General features: G+C 36.4%; 1 pseudogene; it reads right to left on the reverse strand.

Moving 5' to 3' along the window:
• The window catches only part of LOC149228058 (bifunctional riboflavin biosynthesis protein RIBA 1, chloroplastic-like), an 80317-nt pseudogene extending 61872 nt beyond the window's left edge, over positions 1-18445 (reverse strand).
• Between the last annotated feature and the right edge of the window lie 607 nt (positions 18446-19052).

Here is a 19052-nt window from a genome sequence, read left to right on the forward strand (position 1 = left end):
ACTGAATTTGTGAAAGTGGCCACCGAAGCAATTCAAAAGACAAGTGAAGATCTAGGAGACAAGATCGAGAAGGCCAACCAATTGATAAAACTTCTGAACAGCAAGAACATGTATTAGTTGGATGAACTGGGCATAGAAGATAGGACAGGGACCATCATAGAAATCAAGAAGATTCTTACTAAAAGGAACTTTATGCTCAATCTTGAGAAGAAATGCCAAAGCATACAAGCTGATATTGATAGATTCATGACAAAGTTTGGTATTTTGAGGGGAAAAGGCCTCCCTAGTCTTATGGTCATCTATGACAAGCTTATGCCCCAAGAGGACTATGCTGAAAGACTAAAAAAGTTGGCCAACGACCAAGCTAGTACTTCAGGGGTAAAAGCTCTGCCCACAGGAAAGGTATTGTATGATAAGCTTGAAAATTTGTTCTTCCTAGAGCATGAGGTAAAGCACCTATTTGTCAACAAGCCAAATTTTTCCAAGTAAACCGAAGCGGATTAGACATATAGAATGATGCTGAATATAAAATTACTTGAAGATGAATGGTGGGTAAATTTAACAGATTTACTATAAGGTTACTGCAGTAAATCCATATGACACCATGGTAAAACAGATGAAATAGGGTCAAAGGATAACAGGTAAAGAGGATCAGTAGGTTAAAGAGATAAAGTCATTCTAGCACACAGATATCAAGCAACTGAGAGACCCAAATTTGAGATACAACAGCCAACACAATCACAATAAAAGGGATAGCAAGAAGAAGTTTTCCATCTATCTCTATCTTCATGCTTGAAGATATTTTTGATTTCCTAAAATAATTCTCGAACTGTTATGAGATATTTTGTAATATTTTTTGTATAAATACTTCACATTTCGAAGTAATTAGGGTGGATTAAAAGACATTTCTATAGACATTTCATTTCAAGTTAAGGAGCTATTGTAATCAAGACTAGATTGGCTTGCTGGATCATGGAATAAAGTTAAAGACATTTCAGAAGATTCTTGTGCACAATGGAAATCAAATAAGTATTATCTCTTCATGTTTATTATTGTTTTCTCTTCATGTTTATAAATATTCACATGTTTCTCTATGAAATCTGAATTATAAACTAGGAATGATATTTCAGAATTAGCTTTAATGCTCTATGTCTTGATTGTTTACTTCCTCACTATTTTATTCTAAACTATCTTAGTCTGGGAATTCTTAATTGCTCCCATACTTCTGTAGTTTCCCCCCTTTGGTCCATCGTGAAGGATTCTTAGTTTCCCTTTGCTACTGATCTCCTTCTGTTCTTCATCCTAATCTCGGTTTAAGGATTCTTCGTTGCCCTTTTACCCTGGTTATGACAACCTCATCCATTTGAACATGCAGCTTTTCTTTTTGTTGTGCTAGCCTACCCTGTGAACTCCTCCTTTAGTAATTGATCTGCTCCAGTTAATCCACTCTTTGATTGACTCCATAGCCCAATGGCTTGAAGGCTTGCTCTGCCCATTTGTTCCCATAAGTCCACCACCCAATCAAAATCAAAACATCATGAGCACTAAGAACTAGCCTGAAATCCCACCCAAAACAAAGTTAAATTATAAAGAGAGAGCCCTCTCTGGACTTAGGTTGGCTAGAACCCGAGTCTAAAATATTAGGTTTGTGGTTACCTCAGATTATTCCTTCTTTTTATAACTTCTAGGGAAGACTTCTGAGTGATAACATAGTGGCGACCATACTGGGGAATCAAACCCTCAATCTTAATAAACCTTTGAGAAATTTCAAATTTTTATTTTCAAGCCTCTTAAAGGGTTTATTAGAATTTATTTCAAAAAATTCATAAAAAAGAAAATAATTAGAAAAATCTTGAAATCTGGCTTCAAGGAGAACTCACTATACAAGGGCCAACCCTGATCCAAATCCTCCCCCTGTATTTGACAATCCCAACCTTATTTCGAGAATAGCCAGAAGACAAGAAAGTTCAGTAAGCCCAAGACCTTTGATCAAAGTAGATTCTTGTCTTGATGAGTGGCTCTTTTTAGAAGACCTCCCTTTTGACGAGTCATTTGACCTCTCCCTATTCAGAACCAAGTCTGAAAGTGCACTTGATGACCTAGTTCTAGATCCAGAATTCATTAAAGAGCTTGAGGTCCAAAAGGAAAACCAGTCAATCGATCAGTACCTTCTAAATTCCCCTCAGTCATCCCTTACTACTATTAGGATCCCTGAACTTTTTGAAACAGCTTCAACTTCCTTTAGTTCACCATCATTTCCTCACATTTCTGAAGTTCATTCCACACCTCCGTTCATACCTTCACTTCCCCATCAGCCTATCACTACCCATCCAAAACCCCTTGTTACCCCAACTCTTGTTCTCAGTCCTGCCCAACTTAGAGCTATGGCAAACAGATATGCCCCTCTTGTGATGCCTGCTCCTCAAGGTGTCATGCCACAAGACTACCAGAGTAAAATTTTCCTATTTGATGGCATTGGATCTTACACAACACAACAACACATAAGAAAAATGACAAATTATTTTGAACTGCATGAAATTGACATAGGAGATGTCCAAATGAGAATTTTTGCCCAAACTCTAGCTGGAGAAGTGAGAACATGGTTTAGGTATCTGCCTAATAATAGTATAGATAATTTAGAAGTTTTTTACCAGCAATTTTTAAATAGGTGGGAGAAGAAAAAGAACCCTCTTCAAATTCTTTCTGAATATGAAAACATCAAGAGGGGACCAAATGAAACTGTTCAGGACTACTGTACTAGATTTAACAATGTATATAACGCAATACCACTTGACCTTAGACCTCCACCTGGCTTAGCCCTGATAAAGTTTCCAGACGGATTTGACACTAATATGGCTTTCCAACTGAGAGAGAGGAATCCCCCAACCCTAGAAGATATGCAGAGTGTAGCAGTTAGTGTAGAAGCTAATCTGCTAGCCAAAAGAGCTAGGGTTAGGAATGAAAGAAGAGCACCCTTGAAAGATGAAACTTCACCCTTTGATCAAAAAATGGATGCTTTAGCTAAAGGAATGGAAAAATTGATGGATAGGATAGAAATCATTGAAAGGAAACCTCACTGGGATAACCAACAGGCACCTCCAGTGAGGAATCCAAACTTTAGGAAGAACCAAAACCAAAATACTAGTAAAAATGGGCCTGATCAAAACATTAGACCTCCTTTCCAAGAGAACTATGCTGAAACTTCCCATCTAGAAGACCTTGAGAAAGACACCCAAATTAACTTAATGGGGTTAGATGATGAGGAAACTGTCTTTCTGACTCAAGATGACCAGGAATTACACATGCTTCAACAGTTCCACACCCAAACTGGAGAATCATTCGACTACAAGCAAGGGTATGATTCTGCTATCTTTGAAGTGCACAAACAATACAATTTGAGGAGCAAAAAGAACACTAATGTTTGGGACCAAAACAAGAAAGCAGTACATAATCAGCCCAAGAAAGTTAAAGCAGCTCCAATTACAAAAACTCTCCAAATCCTTTCTATATCAAATCAGAACCCTCCCAGTCCCACCATTGAAGATGTAACCAATGACAAACCTTCCAATTCAGTTCCCTCCAAGGAAACAGTGGAACAGTCTCCAGAAATCATATTAGAAAATCCAATAAAAAAGACTCCAAACAATGAAAAAGAAGAACAAACTACTCCAAACCCTGTTGTTAAGATTTCAAATGTTCAAACAGACAAATTCCCTTTGCCTTTCAATTTGGGAGCAGAGATGTCCAAGCTTAAAATCTCATTTCCTTTAACAAAACTGATTAAACATGAAACTTACAAATCTCAAATAAGAAAATCTTTAAACTTCGTTGAGAATGAAGACTCTGTTAACTTATTTGATGATCAGCTTGAGTTAATTTTCGGTCCTAATGTTAATGGAAAACCAGTGGAAGGAGGGATACCACCCTTCTACATTAGCCTTAACATCCATGATAAAATCCTACATAATTCCATGCTAGACTCTGGGGCTTCACACAATCTTATGCCTAAATCTGTTATGGAGAAACTAAACTTGGATATCACTAGGCCTTACAAGGACCTGTTTTCATTTGATTCAAGCCAAGTTAAGTGCTAGGACATATAAAAGACCTGTGTGTTTCCCTAGTGCAGTACCTGCTAAGACCATTCTTATGGACATAGTTGTTGCTGATATACCACCTAAATATGGCATGTTGTTGTCTAGATCATGGGGTGCCAAACTCCAGGGGTCTCTGCAACTTGACATGTCGTATGCTACCATATCAGTCTCTGGACATCCTAAAAAACTGTATAGAGAGACTCTGATGAAGTATGTAGTGAGTACCCAAGAGAGACCTCAAAACTTTCCTATATATTCAATGCATTTTGATATCGATTCGTTCATTCTTTATAATGTTGAATCAAACCGAGAAGACACTTCAAACAACATTATTTTTGAAACAAAAGAAATTGTAGTAGCAAAAGAAAATCAAAGTGTCTAAATTCAAGAGATTTCAGATAATAAAGATGTCCTAGATACCTTAGTCAAAGAAGATTTTGTTCCCCCAAATAGTAAGAATTATGAACATGAAATTCTATGGCATCTTGAATTCGATGGGTTAGTAAACAAACTAGGTGCAGGAGTAGGAGTATGGATTTACAACTTAGAAAATGATCATTCAGAGGGTCATGCCTACAGATTGAACTTTAAATGTACAAACAACATGGCCGAGTACGAAGCACTTCTTTTGGGCCTGAAATTGGTCAAAAGGTTAGAAGCCATAAGAGTCTCTATTATGGGAGATTCTGAGTTGGTAATAAAACAAATCAACGTTGTTTATATGATTATGGATCCTAGGTTAGGATTTTATAGAGGAACAGTTGTAGAAATACTAAATACTTTTTAGAAACCAAGCTTGTTGTTATTCCAAGAAAACACAATATGCAAGCTCATAGTCTAGCTATGTTTGCCAGTACTTGCAAGTTACCATTTCAGCCTAACCATCAATACACTGCTGAGGTTAGGCATAGACCTACTATTCCTGACAACTTAAAGAACTGGCAAGTATTCAATAACGATCAACAAATTAACAATTTTCTGACTTTAGATGAAGAATTTGTAAATAGCAACATAGATACTGACATAACATTAGATTTTGATTACACTGATAAAATAGAAATTAACAAAGTAGAAGATGAAAAGATAGATAGATTCCATCCCACAAAGTTTACAAAATCAAATATTCAAAACCTAAAACAAATTGAAATTGATGAGGCAATTGACAAAGAATCTGAAGTCATCAATCTTAAAGACATTTTTTTGCCCAAAGGATTAACTCCTTTGGAGGACTTGTTTCATTCAAACGATGTCCCTAGAAAGCTAAAGATGGAACACTTAAAATCAGACATAGAGGAGTGTAACATAAGCTCTAAAGAAGATCTCGAACTAATAAAACTTTCAAAGTCTTTACCTCCTAATGAAAAAGTGAAATACATAGAACTATTAAAGGAATTCCAAGATGTTTTTGCTTGGAGTTATGAGGACCTTAAGTCCTATGATACCAGCATAATACAACACACCATTCCCTTAAAAGAAAACCAAAAGCCTTTTAGACAGAAGCTTAGAAGGATTAACCCCATTCTATTGCCTTCTATTGAAAAGGAGATCAAAAGAATGTACGAAGCCAAGATCATTGCACCAATTAGATTCTCAGATTAGGTTTCTAATTTGGTACCTACAAGAAAGAAAACTGGCAAAATTAGACTGTGTGTTGACCTTAGGAATCTAAATAAAGTTTCACTCAAGGATAAATACCCTCTTCCCAAAATGGATCACATATTACAGAGGGTAGTAGGTTCAACTAGAATCTCACTACTAGATGGGTTTTCTGGTTATAACCAGATTTTAGTCCACCCAGATGACTAGGCAAAAACTGCATTCACTACTCCTTGGGGCACATTCATGTATGTGAAGATGCCTTTTGGGTTAAAAAATGCAGGGACCAACTTTCAAAGAGCAATGGACATAGCCTTTGCTAAGGAAATGCATGACTTCCTGGTAATATACCTAGATGATATCACAGTATTCTCTAAATTAGATCAGCAACACTTGGATTTCCTCAGGCGAGTCTTCACCAAGTGTAGGAAGTATGGAATTTCTTTGAATCCTAAAAAATATTTATTTGGGTTGGAAGAGGGAAAATTACTAGGCCACATAATCTCCAAATATGGTATCTGGATCGACCCAATGAGAATTGAAGCCATTTACATATACCATATCCTAGGAGCATCAGAGAACTCCAAGCCTTTTTAGGTAAAATAAACTTTTTGAGAAGATTTATCTCTAAGTTAGCTAAACTAATTAGATTATTAAACAACATGTTAAAGAAAGATTCGACTATTAAATGGACACTTGAGGCTAAAAGGTCTTTCGAAGATATAAAGTTAGCCTTAACACAAACACCAGTTCTCATCAGTCCAATGTTTGATAGGGATTTCATCATATTTTCTTTCGCCTCAGAACATACCATTGTTGCAGTCCTACTGCAGAAAAATGATCAGGGTTTTGAACAACCAATAGAATTCTTTAGCAAATCCCTAAGAGATGCACCTTTAAAGTATAATATAATGGAAAAGCAAGCTTTTTCTCTAGTCAAATCCATTAAAGATTTCAGAGTTTATATCCTATATTCTCATATAATAGCTTATGTTCCCAATGTTGTAGTCAAATACATCCTAACACAGGATGGACCAGAAGGAAAGAGAGGGAAATGGATAGCTACCATATTAGAATACGACTTAGAAATTAAACCTACAAAATTGATCAAAGGCCAAGGTTTAGCCAAGCTCATGGATGAATCAAACTGTCAGGCCGTAGACATAAATTTCACTGCAGAAATGGATAATGAAGAGGAGATGGCGACTCCACAGATCAGCCAGGCCTTAACTGACTCACCATGGTATGCTGACATTATATACGTTCTACAAAATCTTCAAGCTCCTCCTGAGTTATCCATAACTAAAAGTAGGTTCTTAGAAATGAAATCTTTGAAGTTTTGCACAATTGATAATGCTTTATTTTGGAAAAATCATGAAGGCATCCTTATTAATTGTTTGTTAAAGGAAGAATCTGATAAAAATATTACAAGAATTTCATGCAGGTGACTGTGGGGGACATCTTTACTAGAAAACCACAGCTGAAAAGATCTTAAGAGCTGGTTTTCACTGGCCCACTCTATTTTCTGATGTAAGGAAATTTGTAACCTCATGTCGCAAATGCCAGATTTTTGAAGGAAAAAGAAAACTATTACCATTACCTTTGAAACCAATATCTACCGAAGCACCCTTCTCTATGGCGAAATTCATCCCCCTCCCTTTGCCCAACATAGATGGATCTTTACTGCTACAGATTATTTTACAAAGTGGATAGAAGCCATACCCTCAAGACAAGCTACTGATACTGTCATAATAGGTTTCCTTGAGGCCAACATTCTATCTAGATTCGGTTGCCCAACCAAAATCATCACAGACAATGCAACAACTTTCAAATCAAAGAGGATGATTGATTTCTGCAACAAATATCATATAACCCTTGGTCACTACACAACCTACTATCCCCAAGGAAACGGATTAGCAGAGTCTTCCAACAAGAGCTTAGTAAATATCATCAAAAAATTGTTGGAAGATAACAAGAAAACTTGGAACAAGAAGCTAGTAAATGCCTTGTGAGCAGATAGGCTAACCACAAAGAAATCCATTGGTACCAGTCCTTATCAGCTAGTCTATGGAATGGAGGTTGTTTTCCATCTTCCCTGGGAACACCAGCGATGAAGTTGCTCCAAGAAGCATAGGTTGAGCCAAATGATATTCAAAGGAGGATCAACCAGACAATTCACTTACAGCAGACTAGGGAAGAAGTGTATATCAGATCCCAAGTTGTGCAGGAGAGAATCAAGAAAGCTTTTGACAAAAGGACCAAGGCAGAAGATTTATATCTAGGAGATAAAGTTTTGAAATGGGACTCAAGAAGGGAGGATAAAGGTAAACATGGGAAGTTCGACTTCCTATGGAAAGGCCCTTACATCATTTATGCTTTCAGGGGTAATAATTCTTTTTTCCTCAAAGAATTGGATGGTGCAGAAGTAGAAGGAGGACCAGTTAATGGTCGAATGCTTAAGCACTACATAAATCCTAGTCACTGATTTCACTAATCACTTCTACATATTTTATTCTTCAAAAATTTAGTGTTGATTGGATGGTAATTTTGGAGTTGAAGTCCGAAGAGAAGGCCCTAAGCTTCAAAAGTTTCATTGTAATAAATACCAATGATGCAGCAAGATAAAAGGGAAAAGTTGCAGAGTAATATCACAGTAATCAAAAGGCCATTGATCTACTAGTTCTTGACATTTCATCGGGAAATGTCATCCCCAAGTGGAGCCACTGTTATGTTCCTATACTAATAGGATTCATAATTTTTGAATGGCTGAGGTCAAATCTGTAATATGTACATACCTTTTCTTTCTGCAAATGTTTTCCATATTCAAAAAATCAAAAAAATTAAAAAATGTAAAGAGGGTATGTCCTAAAAGAAAAATCAAAGGACAAAAAGAATAATATAAGTTCAAAAAAGATGAAAAAATGAACCCCAAGAAAGAAAAAAGACCATGAAAGTGTGCAAGTCAAAATGCCACTACTATTTACTTTTGATGCAGAATAAAAGATTGTGTGTAACTTGTTACCTTTGCCACAATCCATGAATAGTCAAAATTGTTTAAACTTGACTATTTCATGTTTTCAATTTTATGCTTAGAGATAGAGAATAAAATTTGACCAAATTGTTTAATCTTGGTAGATAAGTAGATAGGTAGAGTAAATAAAAGGAGCTCAACTGTTTAATCTGAGCCCTTGGATGTAATAAGGTTAGACTTAGATAGATTACATTTGTAAAAGAAAAGAAAATTTTTGATAAAGGGTTTGCCAGCTTAAATGCACGCTAATAAAGAGAAGTAAAAATGGTAGGATGAGTAAATGGGTAAGTAGAAGAATGGTTGCAGAATTGTGATGATTGATTAGATAAGATCATCATCATTATTCACCTTCATCTTCAAAGTTCTAAATATGGATGAAAATTGAGCATTTATCAAAGTACACAAAGTCAATTGATTAACCTCCCTCATTCATTACATTTTCCACTTAACTAATTTCCAAGAAAAGTCTTAAAGTACCTAAAATCTTAAGTTAAAGGGGCTCAAAGCATTTCTCTGACTTCTGGAGGGACCGACCCTCGGCCAAATAACTTATAGTTCCTAAGTACTAAAAGTCTCCTCATAAACATTCACCCCCTTCAAATTCACTCATATTCCCAAATAAATCCATTTCCCCTAAAAAACCCCTTTTTCTAAGGATAAAACCTTAGACAAAGTGATCACCCCCATGGGAAAACCCCTTATCGTCACAAAACCCAAAAGAACACTTGAGGCCTAAGTATAATGTGTTATGTCAAATAACAAACAAATAAACTAAATGCACTATACTTAGCACTTTATTCATTCATACTAATTTCTAACTTTATATATATTAAATCCCTAAAAAGCAATAAAACCTTCCCCTATAGTTATAATAAAATCCCTTATATTAATATCCCACCCCGAAAAGTTTGAAATATAAACGTTATAAACTCTATCCAAATAATAGAGATTAATCAACCAATCTGCGGTTAATTAATAATCGACCCCACCAATGAAATCACCCCCGACACCCTTAATCCTCTATAGACCAGTCATTTATTTAATCCCGCACTTTTAAACCTTCGTCGGGCCCCTCCATTTAACCTCATGACAAACCTTTCACCCAGACCATCGTTCGATTGGCCCCCTTTAATCGGACAGCTATCGATCATATTGGGCGGCCTCTGTAGCTTGACCTTTACCTACCCAATATGGGTAGTTTCGCTTTTCGCCCTACTGCTACATGGCACCCAATGAATGGCATCAGGCGGCCTCCCCTCAAAACCACTCCAGCCCAAAAGCGGTGTGATCCAAACCCGCTTACCGCCTCATACTAAACTACAAAAATGTCCTGCCTCCCGCAAAAATCCAATTGTACCTGTCCCCTGTGTACTCGCCCAAACAGTTTGACATTACGAAGAAAACTAAAAAACTCATTGTTTTTAGTTTTATCATGAAAAAGATGCTAAGACCTCCATGCAAGCGCCAGAGTACGTGCAAATGTCAACCCACGTCCAACTGCCAACTTGCTGAAGCTGCTGAACTTCTAGTCCATTCTTCAATCACTGGCACCTCCTGCACCTGTACTCAGTCATCCATCGACCCATTTTGGGATAAAACCAGGTATTTATCTGAATTCACCAAGAAACCCTGTCTAATTCCCAGACCTGTTACTCAATTGCTTTAAGTTATTAAGTAATTAAGTAAAACAATTGTCCAGCAATCCCAAGGTACTATGAATTGAACCAATTTTCCCCAAGTTTAACTGAAAACCCTTTCCCCATTCTTGAATACACAAGAACCAAGGATGGTTGCTCCAGTTGCAATGGATGTTCGGCCAATTACCACTCCCCGCTGGGACTTAGACCATCTCCCTTTGGTAGACAAAGACTTCCAAATCAAAGACACCTCTGTCCATGAATCCCCACTGAAGTTATTCTATAGGTGCAGGGACCAGTACTTAAACCACAGAGACAAAATAGGTATTTGGGAATCAAATTTGCCCAAATACCAATTCCCTAGAGTTCATATCTTCCTCGAAATTGTCCACTATTGCCATATGAACTACAGTCCCAGCCAAAGAGCAGTGATGACTCCTTACCATACAGTATTATTAACCATCACTACTAAATCCATCAATGACATACTGCAGTTGCAACTAGGCCAAAACCTGACCCCCATTTCTGTTGGAGACCTGCTTGACAGATTCCCTAGAATCACCTCCATCAAACTTGCTCAATTATTCCAGACCTTCATTATGGAAGAGAAATACAGTCCTAAGGACCCTCTCCCATACATGTGTATCATATTCTCTGAACCTGGATGAGACATTATATCAATGATATCTAGTGTGTTAGACTATAGTAGTAGTGAGTATGTTGATGATATTATTATAGCCTTCATGTCCATTTACACTCCTGGACAGCCCCCTGCCATCACGTTTGATTATGTCAAATTCATTGCAGATAAAATGCATGATCAATTCATGAGAATGGACAATGAAAGAGTATTCAAATACTCATCAGTTTTATATCATATTTTCCTATACTATCAAGGTAATAAATTTCCATTCACACTTCAGAAGCTTAATACCAGAGGCAACCCCATATCAGTAATCTTTTGGACCCCATTAATCCACCAATATGACTCTCCATATACTTATACATATTTCATAGATTTTTTTGTGCACCTAGTGGCAACTATGTTGTTAGGAAGTCCTCCCCCCAGGATCAGTGCAGATATCAAGAGGGTTCTACAGTTGTCTATAAAAACATTAAGTGGGAGGCTGGTATTTATACCAAAATCACACTGAAATCAGGATATATGGTTGTGAGTTAGCACCTTACAAACTGCCCAGATACCTCTCCATGAGATTGTTTCCTCTGGAGTACGACAGGAAAATAATTAATTCAAATGAGGTACATTTTGTAAAGGCCAAGAAGAAAGCTCAACTCAGAATAAAAGACCAGCTTGGCCCCTTTATATGCAACAGTAGAGAAACTGGAAGAGAAGCAGAAGAAATCATTCAAAGGCTCAAACTAAAACAAAGCTTCATATGGACATATGACCCCTTTGAAATCAGCTGCAATAGAAGACAAAAGAACAAATTGTCTCCCTACATCCACCACTGAATTCCTAAGATAGAACAATATGCAAATCAACTAGAATGGGTGGAGAACACTTTAGTAGACTGAGATAGCACAGAAGTTTCTGTCAATAATGCATTGATTGATCTAGAAAGGATACTTGATGAAGATTCCTTTGTACAGGTGCCAGGAGAATCCCAATCCCAAAGGGAAACATAGGAACATAGTGAGCAGCAAGCAGAAGAAGGACCTCAAGAGCAAGAAGAATTAGAGAAACCAGACATATCAGAAGAGCTAGCTCAGCCATAACACATCATGAGTACTCCTCCTATTGTACAGACTCATCTAAATCAGGAGAAGAATCCCAAAAGAGACAGGGAGGAAGCCACTCCTTCTAGCAGACCTATTTCACAGACTTATGTCAAAAGGCAAAGGTTAAATCCTTTTTCAACACAAGAGTTTACAGAGGAAACAACTAGAACCACAGATACAGAAAGGGCAGAGAGTAGGCAGACCACTCCCTCTAGAGGAACACAAGAACCTTCCACTACACAGGCTCAAATGCTGGAAAGACAACAGAGTGTGGAAGTATCCTCTTTCAAGGCTCCAACTGGCCAGGACTAGGACATTAGAGAGAAATACAAAGAGATAAAGGCCAAAAATGAAAGGTTGAAGGCTCAGAGCTATGTACAATACCTTAAAATGGCTCCCACTAATCAAACAAGGCTAATGTCAGCCTTTGATGAAAAAGAAGGTAAGATGCAAATGACTATCATGAATCCTACCACACAATAGCCCAGGTCTATAGCAGATTACTTGAATATAGATTTTGAGGTGTTGGCGAAGGATATACATCCTATCGACCAAATAGAATTACACAAATAGACTGGAGAAATGGTCTATTCCACATTGACTATCAAGGCCATTGTAACACATCAACTACAAAATTCTCTGAATAATATATCAGTGCAATTCCAACTAGAAAATGGCTCTTCACAGGCCAAGGATACCAGGATAAAGTCCTTAGAGGACTTAATCATAGAGTTGGGGCATGATCCCAAGGATGTAAAGGCTGTAGAAAAGCTAATAAAAAAGAAAAATGATGACATAGCTGCCTTGAAAAAGCAATCCAAAATCCCTCATCTGCATCATCCACAAATAGCTGAAGTACTAGAAACCCAGAAGGAACACGAGGAGCTTATGGACTTATTCCTTAAGCTAAATGATCAATTAAAAGAAACAGAGAAAGAGCTAGACAAATTGATTGAGTCTAAACAGAGTGAGTTGGCCACCATTCCACAGACTGTCATTCCTATAGTCTCTACAATAGTGCCATCTACATTAGCTGCTTCATTAACACCAACAGTTCCACCAGCTACAACTATGCTAGTCACAAGTACATCTACAAGTGAAGGTACATCTACAGAGAAGGCAACTGAATTAGTAAAAGCCATGGAGGAAATGACCATCCAAGCTACAAAGCTTAAAAGTCTTACAGAAAAAGTGTCAAGTTTGGAAACTGACTGCAAACTTGCACAAATACAGAAGAAAGAAGAAGCTCAGAAGAGTCAAAGAATGGGTGAAAGGATAAAAATCCTTGAAAAGGACTTAACATTGCAACAACCACTAGGAGATATAAAGGAGATGCTCTGGTCCAACATCATTGACTCTATCAATGATGTTTGGCCATCACTTCAATTAATTTTTTAGCAGACTGAACTATTGAAAGTGGTCACCGAAGCAATTCAAAAGACAAGAGAAGATCTGGGAGATAAGATCGAGGAGGCCAACCAACTGATAAAACTTTTGAATAGAAAGAACAGGTATCAACTGGATGAACTGGGCATAGAAGATACGCCACGGACCATCATAGAAATCAAGAAGATTCTTACTAAAAGGAACCTTATGCTCAATCTTGAGAAGAAATGCCAAAGCATACAAGTTGATATTGATAGATTCATGAAAAAGTTTGCTATTTTGAGGGAAAAATGTCTCCCCAGTCCTATGGTCATCCATGACAAGCTTATGACCCAAGAGGACTACGTCGAAAGACTAAACAAGTTGGCCAACGACCAAGTTAGTAATTCAGGGGTAAAATCTCTGCCCACAGGAAAGGTATTTTATGATAATCTGGAAAATTTGTTCTTCCTAGAGCATGAGGTAAAGCACCTATTTGTCAACAAGCGAAATTTTGCCAAGTACACCGAAGCGGATGAGACATATAGAAAGATGCTGCAGATAAAATTCCCTGAAGATGAATGGTGGGTAAATTTAACAGATTTACTATAAAGTTACTACAATAAATCCATATGGCAGCCAGGTAAAACAGATGAAACAGGGTCAAAGGGTAACAAGTAAAGATTATCAGTAGGTTAAAGAAATAAAGTCATTCCATCACACATATATCAAGCAACTGAAAGAGCCAAATTCAAGCTACAACAACCAGCACAATCACAATAAAAGGGATAGCAAGAAGCAGTTTTCCATCTGTCTCTATCTTCATGCTTGAAGATATTTTTGATTTCCTAGAATAATTCTCAAACTGTTATGAGATATTTTGTAATATTTTTTGTATAAATACTTCACATTTCAAACTAATTAGGGTGGATTAAAAGACATTTATGTAGACATTTCATATCAAGTTAAGGATCTATTGTAATCAAGACTGGATTGGCTTGCTGGATCATGGAATAAAGTTAAAGATATTTCACAGGATTCTTGTGCACAGTGGAAATCAAATAAGTATTATCTCTTCATGTTTATTACTGTTTTCTCTTCATGTTTATAAATATTCACATGTTTCTCTATGAAATCTGAATAGTAAAGAAGGAATGGTATTTCAGAATTAGCTTTAATGCTCTCTGTCTTGACTATTTACTTTCTCATTGTTTTCTGCTAAAATATCTTAGTCTGGTAATTCTTAATTGCTCCCTTCCTTCCGTATTTTCCCCCCTTTGGTCCATAGTAAAGGATTCTTAGTTGCCCTTTGTTGGTATTAAAATATGACTATCCATTTCACCTAAAATTCCTCTTTTAATTTTCATTTTGACCATTTAACCTTCATATTCCAGCTATAATCTATAGAAACTAAATGATATGTTGTCATTTTCGTTATTTTCATCTTGACATTAATATTTGAAATTTTTATGTTAAAAATGACATTCTTCAGAAAATTACAGGAAGTTGTAACAACCTGTAATTGCTCCATTGTTTGACACATTGCAGCATGGGTGGGCAAATTCGAAGGATATGGGCATGAAGCTAAATGTACATGGATGGTAGATTACCTATCTACTTTCAGTTTTGAAGAAAACAAGTGTCCAGTCAACGCTAGTCAAACCCAGCCACTTCAACACGTTTTTCCATATTTTCATGCACAACATAATTTCTATTTTGAGAATTTTTGCATAAATAGAGGAAAAGACCTAATTTCGACCTCTTGGGATGTAATTAATAGAATGTTGTTAGGATAATATGGAGGAAGAATAGCTTCTTTTGTTATAAAGATTTATTATAAATAACCTATGAAAGAAGACTATGAAGAGGAGAATGGATTATGAACATATGAAAAGACAGTTTGTGAATTTTTTATTCCAGACTAAATACAGACTTCATCAGCAATTTTATGTCTCAATATCTAGTAGCTACACTCTTCTAAATCATTGTATAGTGTGCTTGTGAAGTGTTGAAGGGCCCTCATCACTACGCTGGTACACTCTGTTTTTATTCAGTTTTCTTACTAGCTGCAAATTCAAATTTAGGAATTAGTTATTTTATGTGCAGAAGTAAATGTTATGTTATTAGAGTTATCAATTGAAAAGAGCTTGTATTCGTTGTGAAAAGAGCCTTGTAAAAGGACTCAACTAATTCTCATCTTGAAACTGATATCTAGATACTTGCTGTGATACAATTTCCAGATTTGTTTATTGGCTTTGATTTTGAAAGATCGTTCTAGTTTTTATTTCCAAGTGATTTAGATTGTAGTTGTGAAATTCAATTTTCAGTTTGATAAGTGACTCTTGTAAAAGATCCATTTGTTATTTATTTGCAACACTACTCATCTTATTCATTGTGTGATTTAATTTGTTATTGATAGTACTTTGGATTGTTGTGATTGTAAAAATTCTATTCAGCAATATTCTTGTAAGGGAATGTAGGATTTTAATCAATCATCAATACTCTATTTTTGTTATTCAGGCAAATAGAATTTCATAGGATTTGTTTCATTTAGATTGATGCTTGAGTGATTGAAAGACAATTAAGTATCTCTTGTAGGGAGCAATGTTAATTTCCTTTACTAGGCAGTCATTAGAGTCTTAGATCTTTCTAGATCTATATACTTTAGGTAAGCACCTCTAAGTGTACTTTCCTGGGTTGATAAAGGAATTAAGAGCTTAACTTACCCTAGTAATTAAAGACCAAACATTTTGGTGCCATTTCCAGGAGGTGCAACTAGAAAGACTAAAAAAAAAAACTTAAAATCAACAAAACAACAAAAACATAGATTTAAATTTAAATTTCAGTCATGTTTATTTATGTCTAGGTTTAGGGATGAGAAAGGAAGATTTATAAAAACCCCCAACCAACAATTAATCCATCATTAGGAGCAAAGCAATTAGAAAATATTGAGTACACCACCTGCAAGAAAAGTTACTGCGGAAAAACTTGAGGAAAAACAAAGAACAGGCCAAAGACTCACTCTCATTGAAAGACAAATCCTCCTAGCACATCAAGCCAAGAAAAGATATATCCCTGAGACTTCTATATTAGAGAAATTAAAAGGGAGTAGTACAAAGATTCAACAACCTAACTATGAACAAATCTTCCCTCAAGAACTAAAACAAGAAGATGAGATAGAAATATTAGAAGAATCACAGATTACAATGGCTAAAGACAGAGGATCCAGAGGACCTACACCTGAACAACTAAGAGAGTATGAGAGACAAATGGAAGAAAGGAGAAGAAGAAGGAAGAATGAAGAAAAAAAAAATGATAATCTATTTGGAGGAAATCAAAATCCACCAGAAACAGAGGAATCCACATTTAAATTCCCAATTCAAGATAGAGGAAAGCAAATGGATGAGGAAATTAAAATGAAAAACATACCGCCATCTATATTACCAAACTTTTATGGTATGGAATCTGAAGACCCGGGCTCGTTTTTATTTGAATTTGACATAGTATGCCAAACCTATGGATATATGGATGATGCTCATAGACTTTGACTTTTTCCTATCTTAAAAACAACAACACTTAGGTGGTTCATGGGATTAGGTGAACATTCAATCACTAATTGGGATGACATGAGGAAATTCTTTTTGAAAAAGTATCAACCTTATTGTAGATCAAAAGATTCTAAGGATGACATATTTACCATGACTCAACAAGAAGATGAGACCTTAGAGGAATACTTGGAAAGATTCTCATATAATCTACAAAAATTAAAACATAGAACTATGTCTATTGATCTTATTCGAACAATCTTTCTTAAAGGCATCAGGGATGAGTATCTAGATGACCTCAATCTTATGGGTAAAGGAGACATTTCTAATTTACCTTTTGAGGAGATTGCTGAATTGTGTCAAAAGTACTCTAGGAGTAGGGCAAGAAATGGGAAAAGAGCCATGACATCAAAGATCACAAAATCTGCTACAAGAAATATTACTAGAGCTGAACTAGGCAACTTATTTGAGGATTTCAAAACAAACCTTCTAAGTACTTTGGCAAGCCAAATAGACACCTTGAAAACAAAGAAAAGACAATATGAACAAGAGTTAGAATTATCTATATACTATCCCAAATGCAAAAAAAAACATGCTTTGAAAGAATGTCCCTTAGATAACGTGCAAATTTGTGGGTTTTGTACATAAAACCATGACACTAAACATTGTACAAAGATGAAAATTTTGCAGAATTACAATTTGGAAGCTAATGAAAAAATGGAGAACATATACTTCATGGGCGCTAGAAGACCATGGCAGCCAAGACCTCTAGGTATGTATCAAAATATGAATCTTGCAAATTATAACATGCCTGTCCAAAATTCTTGGAATGTTCCTATGCCTTGGCAAAATTGGTTTAATCAACAGCAGCAAACATACCCACAACAAGGACGGAGAGAATATTCTTTTCCTCAACAACAACCTCAAAATATCAACAACCATTTTCTCAACCATATTCCCAACACTATCAGTCACAATACTCTCAGCCATACCCACAACAATACCCTCAGCAACCAGTAGCTTATCCGCAGCAGAATCCTCAACAAACTTTACCTGCTCCTCCACAAATAAATCCACCCCAGCTACAACTACCATCCAACCAACCATCTAGACCCACACAGCTACCAGCTCAACCCATAGCTAACCCAAACAACCGAATAGATAGACCAACTTACAGTGTAGATGAGGGACCATTGTACCCAACTCTGCCACTGCAAAACATTGAACTAAGGTCAGGACGAACACTGCATAAAGAACCTCCACCTATTCAAACACAAACACAAAAAGAGAATCAAGATGATGAAGGGGAAAACCAACCACAAAATAAACAAAGTGACCCAACACAAAACAATCTAGAACAAGGTCAACAAATCAAAACATTACAAACACCTCCATTTCCGGAACGATTACTTCAACCAAGATTACCCACACCATTGCCACAATTTGATGTTCTTGATGAATTGAGAAATGTGTATGTCAAAATTCCATTACTCCAGGCAATCAAGGATATTCCGATTTATACCAAGGCCATTAAAGAACTCTGCCTCAAGAAATCTGCAAAGAAAAGATTTGATCCACAAACAATACATGTCATTGGAAATTTAGCTGGCTTGATGTCAAATGTCATTTCTATGGAGAAATATGTTGACCTAGGCATACCTAGAGTCACAAAAATTATCAAAAAAATTTCAATTCCAAACACATTGATTGATTTAGGAGCCACAATAAATGTCATGACATTAGACACAATGAAAACATTGCAGTTAACAAAGTTACAATCAACTCTAATTGTTTTGGAATTAGCAGATCACTCTAAAGTCGTACCTGAGGGGGTACTAGAAATATAATAGTTTCACTAGAATCTTGGGAGTATCCAGTTGATTTCTTAGTACTTCAGCCAAAATCCAACTTAGAAGGACACCCACTCATACTTGGCAAACCATGGTTGGCAACTGCTGATGCATTCATTGGATGTAGATCTGGTAACATGATTATTTCTAGAGGCACAGAAAGAAAACAACTTCCCTTGTACCCATCAGCC

The sequence above is a fragment of the Pinus tabuliformis genome, chromosome J (assembly GCF_031772625.1).
Source record: "Pinus tabuliformis cultivar Carrire ecotype Pingquan chromosome J, CPIR1, whole genome shotgun sequence".
Classification (NCBI taxonomy): Eukaryota; Viridiplantae; Streptophyta; class Pinopsida; order Pinales; family Pinaceae; genus Pinus; species Pinus tabuliformis.